A 26,021-nucleotide genomic window follows, 5' to 3' on the forward strand; every position below is an offset into this window, starting at 1 on the left:
GTGAAATTGCATTATTTTTATTTCTAAACCTTTTAAATGTTTTATTCCTTCTCATTGTTATCACTTTCTTATAAGTTTCTAATACTTATTTTAAATTGCAGTTGGAAATTTAAAATACACTTTAAAAATGTTTATAAAATGTACTTTTTATAAACACATGAGGAAATAAAACTTAAAATTACAGTGAATAAAGGTGATAATTTCTTAAGAGTGATTCATAATACATAAAGTAATGACAAAGGTTAGGTATTTCTCTGCTTTTCTGGCTTCATAACCCAGACAGAACAGGACTGGTTATTTAAATTTCTAAGTTCCTCAGTATTTTGCATATTTACATATGTACAACTTGGCCAAATGCCCACTCTTAGAAATCACTGAAAATGTCTAAAATTATTGGAAAGGTTTAGGACCACTTGGTTTAAATAAAAGATTGCTTAGACTGAATTAATTCTGACAAATAAAAGGAGAGCTGGAAAGTCAAATTTGGTGTGAAGTAAAAAGTATATAATTTTGAAATTTCTCAGCAAAACCCTTGAAGAAAGGAATTTATGGCACTGCAGGAGATCACACTCCAAGACTGCCTCTTGAGGAGGGATGACATGATCACTGACACACTGCTAAATCCAATTTTCAATGAGGTCCTGAAGGGCCCAACAGAAGGCAGCGTGATGCTCCTGACTTTAATCAGAGTTGCAACTGGGAAGTGGCACTTTCACAAGGGAGGTGCACATGCACACCCATGGTCAGGAATGTTGCCCTGATTCGTAGGATTTTCTAAAGCCTTCTGAGTTTACATTCTTGTGGAGAACTTTCTCACACAACTTTCTGTAAACAATCTATTGTTTACCATTCCTCCATAGAGGCGGAGAAACTTGATGTACAGGTAGTTTGTCCAGTGTTGTTGGAGAGGTGGCACATTCAATCCCTCCAATCCACTGTCACCTTTGGAAAAGTAGAAATGCTGGAGTCAGAAAATAAACTTGCTCTTTTTCACCTTTGCAATAGCAGAGGCTCACGTCGTGTTTTCACATATCCTGCAGGATACAGGACAATCTCCTGGGTTTCTCAGGAAGGACAGACAATGCCTACAGTCACACAGCTGGTAAAAGCCAAGGGACCTCATAACTCGGGACAGCTGGACTGGACAGAACACACATCCAACCAATATGATTAATGCAACGTTCTCCCTTTATTCGAGAGAAGATGCCAGTTTTTATACACTTCTACATAGTTTACGGTTCACAAAGGCACTCTGATTGGCAAAATAACATTGTTTATCTTTGTCTTAAAGTGGCCTAAGCCTTACACTATAAACCTGTACTACTTCACACCCAGACATCCCAATGCTTCCCATCACACCTTAACACAATTTCTAACTGTGCCACAAACTCTTCATTTCTAACTGCATCACAGGCTTAGAGGGCCTCACAAGGCCCAGATCTGAGGCCTAGACTGGAGTAGCTCAAATCTCATTCCAATCATAAATCATAACCTCAGTCTCTCAGAAATTCTGTAACACCAGGTCCATGGTGTTTCATGGAAAACAATGAGAGCTGCTGCTGCTGCTTTCGCAGAGCACTCTGAAAATTTTCAAATTGCATCAAATGCTCCAACACACTTTTGGAGACTGCAATAAACAAAGACAGCTAGAAGCTAATAAATATTTCTGACATTCACTGTGGATCAATAATCCTGCTGTCACTTCACTGGCTGCCACCCCTGTCTTTCTACAGTGGACTTGAAGACTCAAAACCAGTTTTCCATTGACTACAGACAGTCAGAGACAGCAAAGCTCAAGAGAACAATGGAGACTCCCTTCTCTATAAGTAAGGAGTCATGGAAGTGGTGCTCAGGAAGAAGAACATTTATGTATCTGATGTTCAGCACCAGCTCCTGTGGGAAGCCACATTTATCATGTGATGTCTTCATCAAGCTCCAAGCTACAACTGGGGAAAATGGAGAGTGTATCACATTGCCTGAGAAATGTCCCAGCATGACATGGGCAGAAACTCCAGGAAACCCAGGAGCCTGAGTCCCTCATTGTAATTACTGAGAAGTTAATGCTCTTATCAGAGGTTTTATTACAGAAATCAAATACCTCTTCAGATTAAGTTCATGGAAATTCCAACCAGGCGTAGACAAGATTCTTTCTTGAGTAATGCTCAATTTTCCCCTGATTTTAAATACCAACAGATATGGACAATCTTATAACAGAAATGTTAATTTTGCCACCATAACTGTCTGAATAGTCCTTTTAATATCCAATTCCTATTCATCGCTTGCATTGCAAATGGCAATACACACTCAAATCAGTACTTGACCTAGTCTAGCCAAATTTGAATATGTTTTCGCTTTAATATTTTGCAATGCATGAATACAGGTTGACATGAATATTAATTCATAATTTTGGAACCTGCTCATGCTGCTAAGAAATATGCAAACAAATGCCAGTTTCTTGCAGAAACACTTTATCAGCAGCAATAAATAAAGTAATGCTTCAAGCTTTATTTGAAGTCATTGTTTGAATGCATATGATATACATTCCCTTTCTGTTTTCCAGATTTATAGGGATATAAATCCTATATCAAATACAAAACTTTCTTCAGGGCCCAAAGTCCAACACTTATTTGTGTTAATTGAAAAATCTCTCTTGGCATAATTAATATCTAGTTAGGAAAGCATTAATTGTTGAGGTCATGTTCATAATTGTATATCTATGTAAACTAAATCATTTACCACCTTCACAGCAGAATTAAGAATAAACATCATTTCCATGGAAGGACAACCAAGCTCACTTGTCATTCATGATTTTACTGCACATGCAGAAATCCATCTCTGCATAAGAGTAACATGCAGCTATAAAAACTTGTGTGTCAGCTGTGCACACCCCTACACTAAAACCTATCCAAGAAATTTCTTAAGTTCAGAGTTTTTTGTGAATCAATTTGAAAATGTAACCCTAGTCAGTTTTCAGCTCTATTTATTTGAGAAAAAGACCCCAGATTGAGTTTCATTATGGAAAGAATATGGAGTTTAATTTTTCCAATTACTACCAAAGTAAAAAACAAAAAAAAAAAAAACAAAAAAAAAAAACTTTCTTAAGCTTTTAAAATTTGCTTTAAAAATATAATTTCTTTTTAGGTTTCTCCCCCATAGTCCATGAACTGGTGTTCCTGAAGTTATAAATATATTTTTCATTTGCTAAAGCCTACCAACTGAGAAAATGTTCCTACAAGAAATTCTTATGAGGCTAAGGATGAAAAGTGTTCAAGCATAGGTTGAATAAGCCCAGATCATGAATTTAAATGAAAACATTTTTTTGATGCATCTAAACTAACCCTCTGAGATCTGCTGGACAGTTGTGACACTTTTTTTCTAACCAAAATAGAATATTTGAGTCCAGAGAAATAAAGGCTGAGGTCCCTTAAATTTAGTAGCACATGCCTTTGTGACAGTGAAGTGTGTATAACTCATACTCTCCTATGATTAAATGAGGCAAAAGATACTTTATTTCCTTTTAAAAATCTCTCCAGAATCAAGTTTAATTTGTATTAATTACACTTTAAATGAACAAAAGACCATTAGATGAATCCTGTTAATTTTAATAGATTTTTGACCACTGATCCAGATATTTGCTAGAATACAGGGATTTTAAACAATAAAAGATTACTTTGTTTCTCTTACAGTGTTTTTTCTTCAAAGTTGGAACAAATTTTCCTTTAAAAATGTAATTTAAACTGCTACACAGTCTAAATTTACATTTACATATTGGTTAACAAAACACAAGTTTTTATATGTAGATGTTACAGAGGTTTAGGCTTTATAGATTCTGATTTTGAATTATCATTGAATACTTAATAGCAGCACATGGAACAAACTGTTCTTGCCAAACTGCTAAGTGTTACTTATTGTGGCCTCCAAAATTATTAACTTTGCTGGCAGAAATTCCTGATTTGATATAACAAAAGAATAAAGAATATAGGTTTCAGAACTATTTAAAAATTGTAAACCATATGCAATCTATTATCTGTAAAGTACAGTTTCTTGTCATTCAGTGTTGTGGTTGCAGCTATTGCAATAGGCTAAATGAGCCAGCTCTCTTAGCTGCCTGCTAAGTAAGCAAGACTTTATGAGGTCAGAAGTGTGATGAACACAGGCATTAAGTTTCACATTAGGAATTTTTGGTGTCTTATCTATTTCACATTGCTAATGAAGCTTAGGGGAAAAGAGTTTTCACACATATTTGGATTCTGCCTTCTCGAATGGTGCAACCACAGGACAAGGGGAATAAGGCGGCCTAAATAATGGCCTAAAGGGGCCCGAAGATCTCAGAATGTGCTCTGAAAACTGTGGAAACTTAAATGGCTTTGTGAGGTTATCTGTTCTAATCACAAGTCATAGTTTAAAAATCTCAAAGTACAGAGATCTCATAATCTCTCTGGATAATACAATACAAACAGCCAAGGTGACCAAGTTTTACTTGTATTTATTTGAAATTTCTATTAAAATTCAGAATAAATTTTCTCTTTTCATTAGACAGAATGAATACAGCAGTTGGATTGCCCTTTGTCTTTACTTGAGAATGGAAAAACTCAATTATTTTAGTCTCTCCACATATGCCATGTGCTCCAGCCCTATAACAATCTTAGTGGTCCTCCAAAAGGCTTGTTCCCATATGTCCACGTTTTTCTTGTAATGAGAATCCCAAAACTGGACACAGTGCTGTGTCAGCACCCTGATCCTATTGTTATATGACCTTAGTCCATCCCAGCTGCAAGAGTTCCCCTTTGCTTTGCTCACCTTCACAGGGTTTTCTTCAGCCCATTTCTCCAGTCTCCTGGGTGCTTTCTGAACAGGAAGTTCTCCACCTCTATTTGCCACTGCTCACAGACTGGCTAAGTGGACATTCTGCCTTTTGTATTAGTACCTGAGGGACACTAGTTGTCACAAACAGCCAGCTGGATGTTGTGACCTAACCCTTTAAACCTGATGGTCCAGTCTCTTTTCCACACAACTTACTGTCCACTTATGCAGTGACTCCAATTGGGCTATAAGAATGCTGTAGGAGACCTTGCTGATGGTCTGGCCAAAGTCAAAACATATGTGTTGAGTTTGTGTGGCCAGGTTTTGGTAGCTGGTTTTTATGTCCAGCAAAACCAATGCCACATATTTCCAGGATGAATCCACCACCGAGCAAATCAGAAATTGTAGTATCAAATCTGTGATAATATACATAAGGGAATAAAAAATGTAATTGTGGCCAGAGAAGAGAGGAGTGAAAATATGTGAGAGGAACAGTCCTGGAGACACTCAGAGCAGAAGGAGGGGCAGGAACTGCTTTGGATGCTGGAGCGGTGAGACACTTGTGTCCTGTAGCACATGACAGACCATGGAGGCTCACCTGCAGCCTGTGGAAAAGGTGCACACAGCTGGGTGCCTGAGAGAAGTCTTGTGAGTCCCTGGGAAGCCCATGCTGGAAAAAGCTCCAGGCAGGGCCTGCAGACCATGGAGAGAGGAGCCCATGCTGGAGCAGCTTTGTTGGCAGTTCTGGTGACTCCACGAGGGACTCACTCTGAAGCAGCCTGTGCCTGAAGGACTGACTGTCAAAGTGACCCACGCTGCAGAGGTACATGAAGAACTGCAGCCTGTGGGGTGGTCTCACCCTGGAGAAGTTCACACAGAACTGTCTCCCATGGGAGGGACCCCAGGGTGGAGAAGGGGAAGGACTGCAGCATCAGAAACCATGGGTGATGAACAGACTATGACCCCCATTCCTATCTCCCTGCGCCTCTGGAGGGAGGAAGCAAGCCCAGAAAGGAGGTAGAGGTGGGGAGAAGGTGGTTTTAAGATTTATTTTTATTATTCTGCTCTGATTTTTTAGTAATAAAGTGAATCAATACCCTCAAGTTGAGTCTGTTTTGCCTGTGAGAGTATTTGGTGAATGAGCTTTTTCTGTCCTTGTCTCAACTCATGAACCTTTTATCTCATTTTCTCTCCCCTGTCCACCTGCAGATGTGAGTGTTAGAGCAGCTTTGGTGGGTGCCTAGCATCCAGCCAGGGTCAACCCACTGCAACATGTAATATCCTGCTCTGTGTCCTTGTCCACAAAACCAGTCATCTCACTAAAACAGGCAACTGGATTGTCCAGACACAATTAACTTTTGAAAAATACCCCCTGGCAGGGCTCAGACACCTTCTTGTACTTCCTCTGTCTGGAGATATTCTGAAAAAAATCTGGCCAGGTATGAGATGTTAAGTACTAGCAGTTATGAGCAAAGATACACATCTATTTTACACTGTTGGTGACATGTAATTTAAAAACAATCATTTTCACTTTTTTTTTTTTTTTTAATGGTAGAGAGAATCAAATGATTTATCCAATATTTAACATTCAGCATGAAGAATTGATGATGGGTACTGAGGCTCAGAAAGTCAAATAATCCAATTAGCAACTCCATTCTAAATGTACAATTAAATACTACTAAATTAATCATTCTTGATCAGAATTGCTCAGAACTTCTCATCTCCTTTTGACAATACAAAATTGACAAATTGTAGTAAAGTCAGCCTTTTTAATATCTTTCTAGAAAGTGCTATACCAGGGTTTTTTTGTACCTTAAAGCAGGATAAATTGTTTTAGTGTGTTGGTTTTTGTTTTTTTAGAAGTCATGCCTTGCTAGTCTTTGGTGATTTATCTCTTCAATGTATAATTTTAATGGAAGAATGTCACATATTTATAGATATCTGTATGTGTCCACTTACTTAATTCTATGATAGGTTATATAGGTATTGGCAATGGAGCATGGAAAGCCTCTGGATAGTATCCAAGAGGTACAGATGGATTGCAACAGCACAAGCTTATTCATAACAATAAAAAAGGAAAGAAAAGCATATGATAATATTTTGGCTACCAGGATTTTGCAGGCATAATGGAAACAACTGTGCATCTTATACATATCATTAAGCCTAGGCTACTACATTAATCAGACAATTTTTCAAACAATTAAAACATATTTTAAATGTATCACTCAACCTTATTGTACCAAATAAAGCTTCCTAAAACATGCAAACAATCATGCTCTTTAACTTTAGCAGATTCCACCTAGAATAGTTTTCTTGTGTGATGTATTGTACACAACTATGCTGTTTTCCCCAGAATCCTTGCAAATTATGAACTAAATACAGCCTGACATGATCACCACATAAGATGCTTTGAAAGAAAATAATGCAGTATGCAGGTGCTGCTTATCCCCCTGAGCTTCATTATCTATATTTGAAGATTTAAAAATCAACAGCCTAAAGCAACTGGAAAAAAATATTTAAATGATCACTCCACATGTATCCAGGAAACTGTCACTCTCAGCTACAGATAGTTCTTTGTTCTGAGGGCAGCCCAGGCCTCCTCTAGCCCTTCCTCCCATCCTTGCTGAGTCTTCAGTCTTGATATGATGACATTGTCAAATTTACCAGACATTTTTCAAGGCAGCATTTCTGGGTTTTTTTAGTTAAAGGAATCTCAGTTCTCTTATTTGCTCCAGGTAAGTGTTAAGCATGGGAGTTACAATGTTAGAATGATAATGTTTCACATTTTGTGACCTGTTTTGGCCGTTCTTATGCACAGATATTTGGTATGAAACTTGGTCTTCAAGAAAACTGTTTTGTTCATGACTTCTCGAGAGCCAGGCTTTTCTGCCCTAGGGCTTTTGTCTTAATTGATTTATTTTGCATCATTATGTCCTGAATTATTTATAACATCTCCTAATAATTGTCAAAATAATTGCTTTTGAAGAAGCTATGAGACATAGTGACTACACTGTTAAATCTGAGATACTGATACAAATGGATAGTGTAAATGTAACCTCCAGTGTACATTTACCTAATTAGTAGAGAGCTGACACCAGGACTTTGCCCTGTGCCAATCTGTTCCTGAGTCAGGTTTTTCCTCAGAATCCCCTGGGGAAGTGTAAGAGCAGCTGCAAATGCCAAATCTTTGTGAGCAAAATGAGAAAAATAAAATATTGGCAATGTGTAATGTCCTTACATCAAATTTAACTAATAACTGTCAAAACAGGTGCATTTTTCTGAGTGTGAGACCAATAAATAAACAGAAGAAACAATGGTTAAATAATGAAGACACATAAAATAGAAACTTTTGGTGCCTGAATCTTTCTTTTTTAATCTTCTTTATTTTCTTTATTTCAAAACTTTTAACTACATTGATGAAGAGACTTAGTGCTGCCAACTGAAAAAGACAGTTAGGAGTTCAGGGTTTGTTTTGACAAGAAATGGAGATGCTTTAAGAATTTGCTATCTATTGAAGATAACTAAACCTATTAATCTCTCCTGTGCCCTACTTTATCACCTCATCTATCACTTGCATTCTCATCTTCTACCCACAAATTTTTTTTTTTTCCATTCTTGCAACTAAATCTTCCTTTTCCAAAGAAAAGTTCTTCATGACCTATGGTTTCTGCTGTGGTTTAACACCAGCCAGCCACTAAGCCCCACACAGCCACTTGCTCACTCCTCCGCTCAGGAGATGGGGAAAAGGGAATTGAAAGGGTAAAAGTGACAAAACTTTGTTGTTTGAAATAAAAGCAATTCAGATTTAATAATTTGAACATGTAAATAGATAAATAAATCTGCACATTATCACAGAATATTTGGGGTTGAAAGGGACTTCTGGAGATCACCCAAGTCCAATCCCCCCACTGAAGCAAGTGGATCTAGAGCAGGTTGCACAGGACTGGGAAAGGCCAGGTTTGGAATACCCCCAGAGAAGGTTCTGTGCAACCTGTTTTAGTGCTATGTCATCCTCCAATTAAATTTTTCCTCATATTTGGATGGAATTTCCCCTGAATAAGTTTGTGCCTGCTGGCCCTTGTCCAGTCACTGAGCATCACTGAAAAAACTGTGGCCTGATTCTCTTGACACCTGCCCTTAGGATATTTGTAGGCATAGATAAGATCCCCTCCTGGAAATTTATACTATCCCAGATGAAACCCTGACAAAGGAGCAGTTAAGGATGCCACTGGCTAAGAAAAAGCTCGTTTCAGGAAAACAACTTCTACTGAAGAGTTAAAAAACAATCTTTGTGTCCTTTATTACCAAGAGACTTTATTTTTCTGACAATAACAAGATCAGAGTGGGGAAGGAAGGGGAGGACTGCAAAAAATAGGATCAGAAAATGAAAGAGTGAATGATTTATCTCAGTTCATTAAAAGGAAAGTCATATGTGAATTATCCCAAACCATTAAAGAAGTAGGATGTTAAAGGTATCTATTAATACTGTCAAAGGCCAAAGATAGGTAGGACAAGGAAAAAAAAGTAATTCCATTTTTAGATGCACGGTTTCTTCCACACTCATCTCCAAGTGGAGATATTTCCATTATGCTAATTTGCATTTTACATACTGCAATACAGTGGATGTTACAAAAGCATCTGTTTTTTGGGATATCACTACTAATATTTTTACTTGCCCACTTCAAAAAACCAAACAAAACACCCTCTGCAAACTCTTCTACAACTGAGCTTTAAACACACCAAGTAAAGGTCAAAGAAAGAGTCATTCCTGCCTTCATGAGACAGAAAATGAGAAAATATCTTCAAAACTGAATCAGATCCCTGTGCTACAGTCCTTAACTGCAACATGAAGTAAAATTCACTGAGCACTTTAAGTGATAAAAGAGAATCTCCTAAAGCAATTCAGCACATGGATAACTTCCCCAGGTTATATATTGTTTCTTTTTGAAACTGTTAGAAAAAAATCGAGGCAAAATGCCAGATATATTTTTAGGTTGGTCTCTCTTGCTCCAGAGTGTTAGAAGATTTAGTTTATCTAAAGTAAATCTAATAAGAAACTAATCGAAGTATTAAGAAGAAACCAGAATTAATTCTGAAGTTATATGAATTAAAATAAACGTTTATTCAAGAATATCTACTGTTGAAGATAGAGCTGAAAAGCAACTGGGATACAAATATGTTTCCTTATTAAGGATAATAGGAAAAAAGGAAAGAGAAATAATTGTCTCAGATTACAGTAGGTTTTCTATGCAAAAATAAAAAATAAAAGAAGAGGTCTAGCATTATCCTTTGGCTGTCTTAGCTTTTATAGGCACCTTATTTCCTAGATGAAAAGTGCTATTTTTGTGTTCAGGATCTATTCTTGAGATGAGGTGAAACCCAGTATCTTCAAAAAGAAAACAAAAAAATTACAACAAAAACATATCGAGCATGCAATTCTGTGCTTAAATACATTTGTATACATATGGAATGCTTTTGTAGCACCTGTCACCTAAGATAGCCTTGCTGAAGGAATTCTTGTTTTTCTTCAGAGCTTTATCCAAAATATAACAAAATTATAACAAAAAAATCTTGTGTTTTAACATATTGAGGGAGAAATTACTAGACTGCTCCACAGGGAATAGAACACAAAGGAAGAAAAATGAAGCATATAGGATAAAAGAATCCTCATCAATGTATACATACTCAAACGTAATATTTTTCAAGTTAAGTGAATATTCTAATATATGCCATTAGTGAGATTTTCTGAGCAATAATGGAGACAGGCACATCTCAGCCTAAAAGGAAAAATAACAAAATTCAAACCAGTTGGAAAAAAAACACAGACACTTGGAATTCTCAAAAAAAATTCACATTTTACCCTGTTATTCCTAAAAATAGTTTAGAGACAATTCTTATATCAGTGGGACTTAAATAGAGCATCCAAGAAAAAAAAACTCCCAAAATCTTACAGAAAGAAATTCAGTACATGTCCAAAATAGTTCCTCTACAGAGAAAGTCACAGTTGCTATGAAGAACTGTAATTGTTTCTAATGAACTGGCTCCCAAGGCAAGGAGCAAGGAACACACAGTTAAACAATCAGGCAGTAATTGTAAACTACCAGCCAGAAGAACATTTTTCCCCAGGCACCACATAGGTAAATATTGCACCTATTATCATAAGATGTAAAAATTAGAACCATAAATATGTTCAAAAAAGAACAAGACAGATTTATTGAGGCCTGATAGAAAAGTTTCCCTAAACTTTTCTGACCATTTTTTCCCTTCTCTATTCTCTTTCTATTAAAACCAGAAAATACTAACTTCTATTATTTTTATTTTGATTTTTTCTGAGATTTTTTGTTAATATAATTTTCACCCTGAATATTGTCAGAACCTGGAATAATTTGCAAAGAAAAAAGTAATTTAAACCTCAGAGTATATATTGATTTAATTTCCTAAACCAATGCATAATCAGAAACAGGATAATGAGTTAGCTTGATCCTTGCATCCATGAGGCACAGCTTTCCATATGATGTTTTAAGCAGTTATCTAAGGTATTTCAATTTTTGATCTGAGGAAGGCAGCTCTTTGTCACAATGACTTTTGATAAAAACTAGTTGCTTGAATGAGGCCTGCAATAGCAGGCCAAACCCTTGCTTGGGTTAAGTAAATTTTCCCACTTTCCACAGAAATATGCCAATATAAACCAGAAATATATCACTTTTTGGAGAAGTGATACAGTTTTGGACATCCTAAATTCACGATTCCAGAGGAGACAGCTGCCACTTTTTCAGATGTTCCTCATCACTGGGGACTAGATATTGTAGTCCAGAATGTGGCCTCCTGGGTTAGTGTCGGAATCTGAGGTATTTTGATGATCCAAAGATTGTAGAAAGTCTCTGTCTCTCAGCCCCGCTGCCAAAGCAGAAGCCAGAATTGGTCTGTGCTGGTTTCCAGGTTGTTTATTCTGTTTATCTCTAACATGTTCTGCTGCCCTGCCCAGCTCTGTCCTGCAGGGCAGCGTGTGGGGCTCTGCCCTCAGTGGGATGTTACAAACATTAAATACCAGAAACTCCCTGGGCTGGATTTACAATAACGTGCCAATATCTGTCACCTACGTTGGACAGTGTGTCCCCAGCCTGAACCAACAGAAAAATGCCAACACCACAGTGAGACATGGAGGGCATGAAGGAGAAAAAGGACAAGGCACACCCAATTTCCTCCATCTTGTCCCCTTTGGACCCCTTATCTAGAATACTAAAATTTTACTTTTGCACCCGTGCCACACTTAATTATTACTCATATCAAACACTCAGAGCTGGTAATTCATGCTGTAAGATTGAAAACTCTTTTCCATGGACAGAGATCACAGACAGTGTCTCTGGGGCTCTGTCCAGGGGGTTCCTGACCCCTGCCAGGGTCCCAGACCTTCCAGGGCAGCCAGAGGGAAGCCCTGGACTCCCACAGGTTTGAACCCCACAGTGGTTCATTTTTTTGTGAAAAGTTTTTGAAATTATTTGGATTCCCTTGCCTCGGAAGAAGCTATCATCATTTTGGCAAATTTCTCCAGTGACACAACTTCTGATGTATGGCTTCCTGGAGCTAAACGAACCAGCAGAGCTGCCCTACATTGTTGCTGCTTCCCTGGAATGCACTGTGTGCACCCTGCCAGGCTTCTCTCTGTAGTAAAATTCGAAGTAGTTCCAAGAACCATTCAACTGCTCACTTTATTTTATTATGTTTTAATTAATACTTTTGAAAACTCCTGTGAGAAAAAAATCTGAACACTTCCAGCATTGAGTTTAAAGCTGAAATTAAGGCAATAAATCAGTGTGGGAAGTTGGGAGCTAATATTCTAAAAGTGTTTGCCATACAGCACTACAGATTTTGGAGCTCTACACAATTATTTTGAATCTTGACATATAGTACATGGTTTTCCTCCCAGAATTAATGTTTTGTTTCTGTTTAGGATAAGAATCATCTTCCATTTTCTAATATAACCAGAAAAGTATCTTATCCTACAATTTCACAGTAATAATATTTACCAAAATTGGTAATCTGTTTTAAAAAAAAGATTAAAAGGAGTCCCTATGTTTAAGGTTGAAAAAAATCTTCTTTTGTCTATAATAAAGGTATTTGATTAAGCATAAGAACATAAATTACTCTGTCCTTTTCCCATACAATACACAATACTATCATGTGAATAAAGTGACAATATGACCAGATATTTTAAAAGTTGGATTACTTCCTAGTAGTATCCAATAGAGATATCACTGTAAATTACTCCATTATCAAGGATGCCATTTTAACATTTCAGTGATTTGAATCTCAAAAGATTTCAATCACGCTAGGCACCCGTAACAAAATATAGGATTTGTTCCAGTTTTTAATAGACAGCACATTTTGAGAAATGTTTTCCTACACTCACATCAGATATTCCAGAATACAATCATGGCAGAGGGCATAGCAGCAGAAAAATAGGTCCAATAGCCCTGCTATCGAAGTCAGTAAGAACATTTATTAGAGAGGAGACTTAAAATATATTCGTTGGTTAGAAAGAAGAGCAAAGGAAACTAAGCTTGAATAGAAAAGAAGTTCACTCTTGGTGGAAGTCTGGTAAAAGTAAAATGTAAACTCTTTTGATTGCTATTGTTTCATCAGTTTTCCTCTGTATTTATGTTCTGACAGGTAAGTATTTTGTTTTGGAAAGGATCTCCCAACTCACCACAATTTTAATGTCTTTGATACTGCAAGTGGGAAATCTATAAAGGCAGCCAAAGATATTTGGATTGTGAATATGTGATGTAGTTTTCTAAAGAGTACTATTGCCGCTTGCAGACAGAGGAAAAAGAGAAATACCTTGTGGAATATCATTCAGAGATCCAAAGGCAGACACAGGAGCTGACACTAGCAAAGTAATTAATGCAGGTAGAGGACCTATGATTGCTAAAAATCCCAACCTGCTTAAAATTATTTCAAGTCCTTTTTATATTTTTTCTCTTAAAGGTCTACTGTGTGTTGTCTATTTTTCAAACATAAAATGAGAGATTATTATACTTTTTAATTCCTTTTTTCATACCCCTATAATGATTTTTCACTGTTTACTATTGTTCATTCTTATTCAATTTAATATTTAAAGTGGAGTATAATTAAGTTGTTTCAGGATTTAATTCATAAAACTTATAATAACACCACCAAATGAAAAATAAAATATTAATTTAAATTCTTTAGAGCACTCAATTATTTAGAAATATATAAATTAGTGACAGACACACTAGAATTTTATACATTTTTAGATACAAAAACTAGTTCCAAGTTTAAATATTGGAGGCAGTAATTGAGTAAACACCAGTAAATTAAGATATCTTATTTACTCACCCTTTTAAGGGTTATTTGGGGTTTTTTTTTTGTTTTATTTTGATCCAGGTAATGATTGGTGAGAAGGTGAAATAAAGCATTTGACAAATCTTATTGCTTATACAGACTTACAATTCAGACTCCTCAAAACTGGGAAAAATACTAATTGAATAGAAAATGAACCTCATGCACATGATTTAACTAAATACTGGGTTTGGCTTCTTACCTACGTGGCTGATTTGAGAAAGAACAGAGTAGATAGAATATTCATCTCAGAAAATTGTAGAGACTTCAGAAATGTGCACTTGATTTGGAAAGAGTCAGCTGCAGAGACAGTACCCAGCATCTTTCCCCTGGGAGGGGCCAAAGGAAGGCAGAAGAGGACACCCAAAAAAAAACCAAAACACTGAAGCTAAGCTGATGCTTGTGTTCCAGACCTTTCCAAGACATCTCTCTGCTGGCAGCTGCTGCCTTGCCAGTCCTTATCAGTCACATGGATGTCAGTGACCACTGGGGGCATATCCTGGCCTCCCTGCCAATCACCCTGCAAAAATTAAACAAGATCATAGGATGCCTTTCAAAAACAATGTAGATGCAGCACAAACAGAAACTGGGAAATGCTTTTTATGGAAAGATGGCATTTAAAAGAGTAATTGCATGAAATGTCAAATTTGATAGACAAGGCTTCATTTTTTCACCTGCCAGAGCTCTGAGAGCAAGATAATTTCTGCAAATCTCTTCAGAGGGCCAACAGTGGTGCCAAAAATGTCTGGATCCTCATATAAATGACTAATCTAAATAAATTGTAAATTGCTTTTCACTTTATAGCCTTTCTATATTTTTATGATTTTATGCATTTGCAGTTTCCAAAGATATATCACTGGGGAAGATTACAGAATTTCTGATTTCCTTACATGGAAAGATGAATTTCATATTGTATCTTTCTGTCCTGATTTATAATTAAATCATTGAAAGAAACTAATGAAATTATTTGCTCAATGTGAAGAAAAAAAAGACAAAAATGAGGTGAGAGAAAGAAGAGGAGGAGAGGTGCTCCAGGTACCAGAGCAGAGCTGGAGAGGCCAAGGAAGAGCAGGTTTGAAGTGTGACCCATGGAGAGGTCAGTGATGGAGCCTGTGCAGGGTCCATGCTGGTGCAGTGGATATGTCCTGATGGAAACCATGCCTCATGGGAAGGACTTGCTAGAGCAGGAGAAAAGTCTGAAGAGGTAGGAAGGGCAGAGAAAACCCCTTATAAACTGACCACAACCTCCTCATTCCCCATTCCCCTGCACCACTCAAAGGAAGGAGGTAGAAGAGTTGGGAATGAGGGAGTGAAGTTGGTCTTTGGAAGAGGAGGGAGTAATTGAAAGCTGGTTTAGGTTTTGTCTTTGTTCCTCACCATTTAAATCTAATTTAATTGGAAACAAATTAAATTAATTTTCCCCAAGATGAGTCTGTTTTACTCGTGATGGGAACTGGTCAGTGAGCTCCTCTTTATCTCTGCCCACATGCTTTTCCATCTTATTCTCTCCTCCTGCTCTGCTGAGTTTAGGAGATAAGCAGGCAGATGGGTGGCCAGCTGTGGAGCTTCCCCATTCTAAGGAAGTTTTAATCTAATCTGCCTCCAGCTACTTTCCTTTTCTTCTGTTTTTTACCACTATGAAGGAATCAAAAAGACACTATCCCCTTCCCTTTCAGCTTGTTTTAAAAACATCTTCAATAAATTAAATAATGGGGGCTACTAGTTAATAGGTAGCAAATAGGAGATAAAAGCAAACTTATAAAATGCTTTCATGGATTGCAGGCTTCTGTTCATTCAAAAAGTGTAGAAGAATCCAACCTCTTATAGTCATTAAAGCTGAGGCAGATCGTTTGAAAGGTTGACTTTTGGGAAAATAGATCAATCTTCTTGCCTAGTTCAGAAGCTGAATCACTTACTCATCTAAATGGATCTCTTAGAAATCCAGTGGTTTTTCAATTTGTTGCACAGTGTAGAAATATTCAAAATAAATTGTAGAGTTCACCCTTAATACCTTTAATTTTCATTGGAAATTGGCAGAGAAAACAAAGCAATCACAATTAATCTAATCACAATGTGGTTGAAAAATACATTTCTATTTTAAAACAGGATTAAGACATTTGATGTCATCTGCATACAGTAATCTGAAATCCTTAAACTGGAGGATTGAAACACCTCCTTCAGCTTTCTTTTCATGCTCTGAAATCATTAATGTTTGATTGAAATAACAGATGGTTTCTAAAATGCAAAATATTAGGTTCTTATGTAATCCTAATATTTCTTTGATAATTTCTATTTTTTTCTCACTAAGAGATAATTTTTGCCAGTCTTAAAAGTAAAAAAACAAAATCCAGTTCTTTGAGTATATCTGTATTTATTGAAAAAAGCAAAATTGTCAGCTGCATTTCAAAGGTTCAAAGGAATCTTAAACCTACAGGAGCTAAGGCACTTGACAGTTTTATTCTAAACATGTGCCCAATTTCTTTTTTGGCATCACCACTGATTCTTGGGCCAAAAAGTGCAACACCTAAAACCAAATTTCAAATTCTCATAGCTAAGTGTCATCCAAATTAGTCTGTCATTAGTAAGGTCATTAGTTCAACAAAAGATTGAAATTGATACAGATTTTCCATATAAAACTGCCTCCTTTTCCATTGCCCCTCCCCATAATTTATGGTCTTTTTGATTTGGTTTGTCCATTTTATCATAGTTTTTTGAAAAGCCCATAGTATAAACTGCACTAGCAAATATAGAATCTGTTGACAAACAAGACTTTGAGGTCAGATTTTATTTTTTAAATATTAATAATAAATTAATAATATTTTACAAAAGATGGCTGTAAAATATGTATAACATATAAACATAGTTTACATAAATGTATAGAAAATGATTACAATGATTTCTACCTAATTCATGAAAGGCTTTTCTTCCATTTATTGTCTCCTCTCCTTGATGTTCAGACAAACATTTTGCCAAAGAACAGTGACTAAAAGATAAACCCTCCATCAACACTTAGACATTACAATCACCAACATGGATTTAAGGTCATTAGCAAACAAACAAAAATTCATAAGATCAAGAAAACAACACCATTCCATTAAAATACATATTAAAATACTTCTCAGTAAAAGAAAGAAATACCTCTGAGGTTACAAATAACTCTACTACAGGTCTAAATCTCAAATTATTTGAAACTCCAATGAAATGTTATTGAAGGAAGTACTGCCAGTACCTTTGTTCAAAACAAGGATTAATTGGAGAAAAACAGAAGGGAATGAAGCTGAACAGCCTTATGCTGCCACATCAGAGTTTTCTTGGGAAGTCTCTTATTTAAATACTAACAAGACCATATGGCTTCCAGATCTTAGTAGAAAGGTTTCAGGCTAAATTTAACACAACACAGGAGACAAACTCACTAGTATTTTAGTCAGATCACATTAAAAATGTAAGAATATCATTTAAAAAACATATTGGAAGCCTAAAGGCAATTCTTGTGTATCTTCACCTACTTGTTGCCTCTATTCTGCTTGCTGAGTAGCTTTCCTCAAAAAAGAGTTGTGAGCATGCAGAGCTACCATGCAATTGTCTATTTCCTTAACCTAACATAAGAATCATGATGGGGTTCTATGCCTGAGTGTTAAATTGAAGTTAACATTAGGGGAAAGGACAAAAAGAGGGAAAAAATAAAGAAACTTAAGAAATTATGTATTTTGAGGCTTCAAATCCTATACAACTTTTAATTAAGTGACATTTTGCAAATCTTTGCATTTGAAAATGCAAGCAGGTTCAAAATTTAAAAAGAAAAGTCCAATAGATTGATGTACAAATAGATCATTTAAGATAGAGACAGAGATATTATTTTGGTAATTAAATTTAAAAAGCAAAAAGGACCAAACACTCATGCTTTACAATCACAGTTTAGTTACTGGTGAAGTTTGAATTGTTCATAGGGAGAATAGTTTTCTACTTTAGAGAGAGACTGGATTTATTCTTTCTAATTCAGAGTAATATAAAAAAAATCATCCAAAGTGATTTCAAAATGGAGTTATTGCAATTGTTGCAGTATGCATATAGATTCTATTAATTCGTTTTTTTCCACACTAGCAGAGAAAAAGCTAATATTCCACATATTAGAATGGCAAGTAGTTTGAAATTGAAAACAGCAGATATTTTACTGCCCCTTTTTATTTTTTGCAAAGGCTCTCAGAGCAACTTCAAAGGAACAACTAGCTAATGCAATTGTTGATGTCAGAGAGCTGAGGAAATTTAATATTCCGATGTACTTGACTTTGAATAGGATAAATTAGTCTGCAAGACAATAAAATCATTGTCACCCTCTGAAGTTCAAAGATTAGAAGCTCTAAACTGTACAAAATCAACTAATATTTTAGTGCCAGTTACAATGGCAAGTTCTGCTTTAAATTTCAACTGTGGTTGAAACACTGAAGCAAGTTATACAAGAACAATAAGTGGTCAAATATATCATGGTACTCCCTTTGTTCCAAGATATTTCCTTCCTAACCAAGCAAATTGCAGTTTACAATTACAAATTGCAAATTACAACTTATAAATTACAATTAAAATTATAAATTACCTTCCACTTAAGTGATCATACATTAAACTGAAGACTAATTGGCATTAATGTGTTGTAAGGTCTGTCTCTTGCTATGGACATGCTGCAACAGTTAAGGCATTATTCTTTATTTTCCAACTCTTTCACCTTTGCTCCCATAACCATGCAACTTAAATTGTTACACTTGCCCACAAACCACAAAATTCTCTAATGTTTAAATTTTTTTTTATTAGTTAGGCAACAGAATCCTGAGTTCAACTCACATAACTGGAGGCAATAAGATTTTTGGGCCCTTATGATCAGACTGTGACTGTCCTTGGCTTTGTTTGCTATTCCTCTTTATACATTAAGAGTTGCATATTATATCATTGTTCTTGAATTTTCTAAAAGGCCTCCCAAGGAGGAGTAGCAAAGATAGTAGAGTAATTTCCCTCAAGCAATGAAACATCAGCTTTCTATACATTGCATTGGCTTTTCCATCATCAAAATGAAGACTGAAATGGAGTTAAGTCTGCTATCAAAGTATTAAAAATAAACCACACAACCCAGCTCAACCCAAACAAAACCACGTTTAAAATACATGGATGGGTGTGGTTGTTATTTGATTCTGTGACACATTCATATTTGAGTATGAAATCAAAAAAAGTAAACTGAGGGGGCTATGAAACATTGCATCTCTTGAGATAAATTCCAGGAAAGTGCTACTCATTGTTAATAGGATCACAGAATTAAGGTATTTTTAAATATTTGTTTAAAAAAATAGAAAACTCAAAAAACCAAAAACAACATAGATCATGTAACAGCTTTTAGGGTGGAATATAAGCTTTAGTTTCCTGGCAATAATATTTTCTAGTAGGAATCTCAAGAGACAATGTAGTTTATAAACTCCATTATCAAAGTCATACCAAATAAACAAAAGGAAACATTAAATCACATAAAGATAATCGCTTTTAGTTTTTGCTATTACAAACTTGATGTGCCACAGTATGTGGTAAAAAAGTTATTAAGACTTATATGTTTATTCTGTGAAAAAATAAAGGCCCATTATAAGAAAGCCAGAACAAAGTAGTAATGTTTTTATGGCAAGTTTAGAAGTTATTTCTAATATCCTCATTCTGATGTTGAACAGAAGCCTCATCCAACCTCTGCTACACAGAGAAGTTCCTATATTGCTGCCCACCTGCTACTGATTTCTGAAGAACTGAGTGAGTATGGACAATACTTCCACTTATTTATTTGGTCCTGTGTTAGTTTAATTTAATATTTATTATTTTGTCAGGCCTTTGATCTCATTATTATCTACTAATTCCTATGTTTCTTGAAGGCATCTTTATTTTGTGGCATTAAAAATCTCTATGCATTGGTCATCCTAAAGTCTTAATATGGGACAAATGCACATCTAAATCTGTAACTGCCACAGGGAGTTATATTCAACTAATCATGAAAAAAAAATTGGTGATTTACACATTAAACAGTATTTATCTGTTGAATATTTTCTGGTCATAGTAGACAGAGAAAATTAAAAGCTACGGATGTAAAAGAACAGGGGAATGACATGTATTTTTTCTTCAAGAAATCAACCACTGTGACTTTTACTTTTATTTATAAATCAAAAACTTGTTGTATTTAAAAGCACATTCCTTATTGTAGCTGAGATGTTCTAAAACATTGCTTCTAATGTTTCTTTCAGCAAAAGAAATTAATTAACATTCGATGTAAAGATAGAACGTGGAAACAGAGGTGACCTTCTAATTATAAGATATCCATAAAATCCAGGGCAGGAAAATAACTGGGACAGAAAATATGAAAAATGTGCTATTGCTACATTACTTTCATAGAAATACATAAAAATTAACAACCTCTAATGTGGAAATTCTCCTTTTGTTATCAATGATAGTCTGTTTTCATACAAAAGACTAAAATCCTGGGAAGAGTTTATTTTTATTAATTCCAGGATTTTTGTCTGTCATATAAGTCATTTATAACCAGCTCCTTGCAAATTATTGTGAAGTAGTTAAATTAATTAGTAGATTGGCACATTAAAGAGGAGATCCATTGACATCAGCGCCTTAAGCCATTATTGTCTTCAGAATATCTGCTAAAAAAATTAAAAATTTAAAATATGTTTACCATGAACAGAAGCAGATTTTCCTATTCCCTAAGAAATGCTGTAAATGACAGAAAAAATAAAATATATCTAGAAGAAATGGCATTAGAACCTGGAAATAAGACATCATCCTGAGCAATATCTTTCAAAAATCTAGGTTATGGCATTAAAGTTAGTAGCTAATTTATCTTTAGTGTCTTACAGCCATTTTTGTATAAAATATGATTTTACATATTTGCATTAAGCAGTTGTAGCTTCCTGAGACCTCAAAATCTCTTAATGGAGCTGGAAGTCATGGACACTATCAAACACTGTACAGAACCTATATGATTGAATACTTGCCATAAAATCTTTCAGCTTAGGAGACAAAGACAAATCCATAGATGTGAACTATCCTTACCAAAAATACCTTCTGTGTTTATTGCTCACATACTTATTTAGGCACATTGAAGAAAGGGTATATTAGCCATGAAAATGGGCCTAAAATTTGTTATATACAAACAGAAAATGAATTTTTATACCTTTAAAGTAGCTAAGACCTAACAGGTAGTTCCTAATTTTTCTGTGCTCAGATAACTTTGCCTACTGCTTATCTTATAGATAAAATTTCAAAATAAAGATTTCAGGTTTTGCTCCCAATTTCTTTGTGAATACTTTTTTGATATTGATACCAGCAATATCAATCAAGAAGAAATATACCAAAATACAATTTTGTCTAGAATGTTCCCCGCAAACTGCCTATAATTCTTAAATTTTAAGGTGTTAGACTCCAACAGGTCCTCAAAGGTTACTGTGAAGATTTCTATTGTACATTACTCAAAATCGATACCTAACAGCTCTTTCTGGCAAAAATTCTTTATTTGTTATATATCCAACTATCCTGATTTAAACAAATTTATCATATCAAAGACATGACAGTCTAACAGATAATTCTAAAGATTATACTTAGTATAAAAGCAGTTCTTTCTCAAGTTCTGTGATTTTCATAACATTTTTCTTCTAGCTCCACAAATTCAAGCCATTTTTACAGATAAGATTCATCTGTTTATGCTCTACTTCCTTGACTGACACATAAAGACATGACATGAGATAAATCACTGCATCAATCTTTTCAGGATATGACTTAATGCAGTATGACATGACTATTAAGAACCAGATACAGTGTTTCATAATACCACAAGTCAGTCTGAAGTACAAAAAAAGACAGATCACCTTCAACCATGATGAGATATTCCTTAAGAATTAATTAGCCCCCAGTCTGTTGAAAAGGTTATGAAGCAAGAACCTTTGAAGATATAATTGCTTGCGCAAATGTGCATCTAAGCTGCTGCCGTGAAGTAATAAAAGGTTCCACAAGGTTTCTTTTTCTCTACAATTAATTTGAATTATGAATTAAAAAATTTTGCACATAAATAAAAATTTATTTCTACCATACACACTGCCATTTACCTAAAGAAAATCTGTTAATCACAGAATCATTAGGGTTGGAATTTACCAATTTACCTCCAAGATAACTGAGCCCAACCCTTGACTGATCACCACCTGAGGCACCAAGTGCCAAATCCAGATCTTGAACACTTCCAGGGATGGTGACTCCACTTCCCCAGGCAGCTGAAGTGCTTAACAAAATTTTCCATGAAAAAATTCTTCTTGATAAGGTGTGTCTGAAGAATAATGAAGTTTGCAATTTTAAAATAAATAAATTTCCCTGTTCCATTCTCAGTATCCCTGTTGTCTGGGCTTAAAGCATTAATACCTTGGGTGACCAATTAATCACTCTGAAAACAGCCTGAAGATATCTGGGAAAAAAAAGAAAAAAAAAAAAAAAATTGGCGACTTTAATGACAAAATAAATGCCCTGAAAGCAACAACAAAAAGGAAAGGAAAAGGAGGAAAAGTTCTGATTACACCAGTTTAATTTGGGGAGGGCTGCTCAGCTAGTAGGAAGATCTACACAAACTACAGTAAAGAGACAAAAGTGTTTGTTTCAGTAATCATGGAAATGTTGGAAGATTTGCAGAGGTAACCAAGCTGTAATTCACAGAGAGTTCACATGACTTACCAGCTATGTAGATTGAGGCTCAAACCAATCCTATCCCAAATTCAACAGCAAGGAACATGCACACGAAAGCAAATCTGTACAAAAATATTTGCCTTGCACAGGAGGAAGCTTTCCAGCTGACACATGTCTATGCGTGTTCTACATTTCTCCCTTAGTGATTTCTGCAGAAAATCAAGCATTTCCAGGACCTCACTCTGTACAGGGCTTGTTTCTGTCATCAGTGATTTATAGCACAAGACACAGGTTAGGAGGATGGGCAAAACAGGAAATTAAAGAGTTGGGGCAAACGTGTTAAGATAACAAAATGGTAAATAAGGGGTCAGAAAAGGAAACTACAAAAAAATGCAAAAAATGTTTGGGATTTTATCTCCCCATAATTGCTATGTTGGAAAAGGGAAGTAGATGCTGCATAGAGACTTGCAAATTTGCAGACTAACTTAAGTTCCTGTTTCAATGTCTTGATTCCCAGAAAAGAAATAAATTAACAAATGTTGGGCTCCATTGGTAATTAAAATCCTTAGGAAATCGAAAGTAAAATCAAACACTTTTTGATGCTAATCCAGTTAGAGAACAGAGTGTCAAGCACCTCCCTATGCCCTCCCGAGGCACACAACCCTCCTGTCCTACCCAAAGTTGCACCCACTCCTGCCTTCTGGCCTTTCAAAATTACAGCTTCCATCCCTTGAGCTCTTTGCTTATCTTCCCCAAATCCACTGAATATGAAATTGAATTTTACCTGCTCTGTTGGGAAGATTTGAGTGAGTTCTGTCTGACGTCAAGCAGCTATGGAACTGAGTGACTGTAAGTGTGTGATTTGTCTGATAATGATAATTGTCTGAGATCACCAACCTGAAAATTTTGAAGGCATAGGGAAAGAATACTTCCATCAAAATGTGTCATGCAAAATTCAGAAACAATTGACAATGAGTGCTATCCACGTTTATTTAAGAGTACAAGAGACATAGATTTAAGCAACTCTGATCAATTATTATTGACAAAGAAGAAGAAAATTGCTTTTAACAACTCTTTTCCTCTGTTCCTGTTTTGTGTAGTGTCAGACAAACCATTCATTTCTCCTCAGTGATTCTGGAAACTGCATATGCATAAAATATTTAAACAGAACATTGTTACCTATTCTCTTTTAATGCCAATTTAAAAATTGAGTAAGTTAATAACTGGATGTTTTTAAATTTCACTGCAATTGGAAAATCCATAAAGGAATGAAACTGTAAGATTTGATAACTGAGAGGTTATACTAGTAGGTTTCCTCATCTACGCATTCTTGTCAGCCTGCTTGCAAGAATGCAAGAGAGAAATAATGAAAACATGACATTAGAAAATAAGCAGAGAAGATCTCTCTCAGTAGCTCAGTTAAGACTGAAAACAGCAGAAGAATAAATTTGAGAAAAACTTAACTGACAAAATATGAAGCTCAGTGTTCAGACAAAAGCCCAGAGATAATAAGGTTACTCCTGACAGGTTCCAGCCTGATAGCTGGAACTTGGCAAATAAAACACTAAAATTGAGTGCTTTCTTTGCCTGGCATGTGCAGATCACATTTTCAAAAAACCCCAGAAAAACCAAACCAAACCAAAACCAACAAAATCACAACATCAAAACCAAACTAACAAAAACCCCAAAAATGTGTAAGCTTGCAGCTTATTTCTAACAATAATATGAAAAATGATCCCAAGATAATTGAATCTAAAACCCAACTGTAGAAAAATATTCAAAATACTTTTATGAGAGCAAACAAAAAGGATGTTTAAAATTTGCCACTTTGCCAAGGGTTTTGACCCTTCACTAATACTATATATTAAATATATCTTAAACAAAGAGCTTTTACTTTCTCTCCTGCTTTGAAAACAGAAAACACTGGTGTCATTTTAAAGCTAGAATATCAGGCTAAAATGAGGATTCTTTGCATATTATCTTGGTTTTGACAAGTTCCTACATTTAAATCTGGCTGTCAAGATGCAATCTTGGTAAAAGCTGGAAAGAATTGGTACAATACTTTTATTGTATAAGAGTTTCCCCAGCTATTGATGGCAATACATGGGAATTTCAATGAACCAGTGCTAGAAGACTTATGAGGTAATGACTACACTAAAGGAGTCAATTTAAGCTCACTGCTGCTGAATTCCTATTTCATCTCACTCAGCATCACACTTCCAGAATGTGCATTTAAGTGTCAGAATTCTCATATACCAGACCACTACTGCTGATGACAATGAAGAGAAGACCACTGTAATCACATTTTATATGTGGTTAGAGTGGTGTTCATTTTCCATCAGCAGTGGTTAAAATAAGACTCTAGATAAAGCTATGTGTGAAAGGTATCTAACAAATTACAGAAGATATTGTACTTAACAGACTCAGTTCACAATTGATGCTGCCATTGGAAGCTTGTTAACATCAGGCACACATACAGAGAAATATTTACATTTGAAATGACACACTTGTCTGCAGTGGAATAAGAATCTGTGTAGGAAATAGATTCCAGTTCTGGATGTTTCATTTCAAGAAACACATTGAGGTGTTGGAATCACTGCAAAGAATGACAACAGGTCTGGTAAAGTGCTATGAAGAGCAGCTGAGGTATCTGAGGGTGTTCAGCCTGGAGAAAAGGAGGCTCAGAGGAGATCTTGTCACTCTAACAATCTGAGAGTGGATCCAGGTGGGGGAAAGGCTCTGCTCCCAGGAAATGGATGATAGGACAAGAGGTACAGCCTCAGTTTGCTCCAACATTCATGGTGGACATCAGGAGGAATTTCTTCATGGAAAGGGTTGTAAGGCATTGGAACAATTTGCCCAGGGAGGTGGTGAAGCCAGCATCCTTGGAGGTGTTCAATAAATGACTGGATCTGGTACTTAGTGCTGTGGTTTAGTTGAAATGATGGTGATCAGTCAAATGCTGGACTTGATCTCAGAGGTCTGAGGTCCCAATCTAAATTATTCTGTGGTCAATGGATGCTTCCCACGGGTCTTGCAAAAAAATGGATTTTGTGATCTGAATGCAGATGAAACTGCTCATCCTCATGCTGGTGCACAAACATGAACACAGCGTGACAACAGAAGAAGCACAACCTACATGACATAGTTTTCACATTTATTTA

Source organism: Lonchura striata, chromosome 2 (assembly GCF_046129695.1).
Source record: "Lonchura striata isolate bLonStr1 chromosome 2, bLonStr1.mat, whole genome shotgun sequence".
NCBI lineage: Eukaryota > Metazoa > Chordata > Aves > Passeriformes > Estrildidae > Lonchura > Lonchura striata.